The following is a 995-nucleotide window of genomic DNA, read 5'->3' on the forward strand; positions in this document are numbered from 1 at the left end:
AGAATACCCGAATAAATCAAGCCTTCTTAGATTCGTTGAGATCTCTCTAGATCTAACGAAAACAAGGAACAAAGAGACAAAAGCTCAATTTCATTAATTCATCAAAAACTGAATACAAGTTAGGCCTAAACGGCTTATTTATAACAAATCCAAAACACTAGAAAAACCCTAAAAAAATAAAAAGAAATTATCTAACTAATTAAATAAATAATAAAGATATTAGGAGATATTCTAAATATCTCTCTGCATCAGGGATGGATGGAGAGAGAGAGAGGGAGAGAGAAGGAGATACAAAGAGAGGGGGAGAGAAGGAGATACAAAGAGAGGGGGAGAGAAGGAGATACAAAAAGATGGGGAAAGGGAGGGAGAGAGAGACACAGAGGGATGAAACCATTGTCCGTGCAAGTAAACAAATCAGAGACGAGAGAAAATATGAATCAGAATAATAATCATTCTGAAAAGACGAATACAATGAAGACTGAAAAGAAAATAAAAGATGAAAAAAAATCAAAATAAAAAGTCGGGGAGACATAGACGATGTTGAAGAAAAGGATGAGGGATAAGAAGATTGAAAGATATGTTAGAGGAAGAAGAAGAAGAAGTAGAAGTATAAGTCAAAGACGATGAAGAAGAAGGAAAAAACGAGGAAGAAGAAACTCTGAAAGATGAATAAGAGGAAGAAAGGATAAATGAATTTGATGGAAAAATAGAGAAGAAAAATTCGAAGACGAAGAAGCAAAATGCATTGAAATGGGATAATGAAGAAGAATACGAGTAAAACACGGAAAAAAGAAGAAAAAAGTTGGGGGAATATTTGATCAAACACAATAAAAAAGAATAAGGAAAATATGAAGAAGAGAAAAACTGAAAGATAAAGAATATAAAGAAGAATTAAACAAAGAAGGAGAAAACTGAGGAAGAAGACAAATCAGAAGAGAAAGAAGAAGTAAAAAATTGAAGAGGATGAAGAAGATAAAGAAACGATGAGGAACAAG

This window comes from Eutrema salsugineum, unplaced genomic scaffold (assembly GCF_000478725.1).
Source record: "Eutrema salsugineum unplaced genomic scaffold, Eutsalg1_0 scaffold_12, whole genome shotgun sequence".
Classification (NCBI taxonomy): domain Eukaryota; kingdom Viridiplantae; phylum Streptophyta; class Magnoliopsida; order Brassicales; family Brassicaceae; genus Eutrema; species Eutrema salsugineum.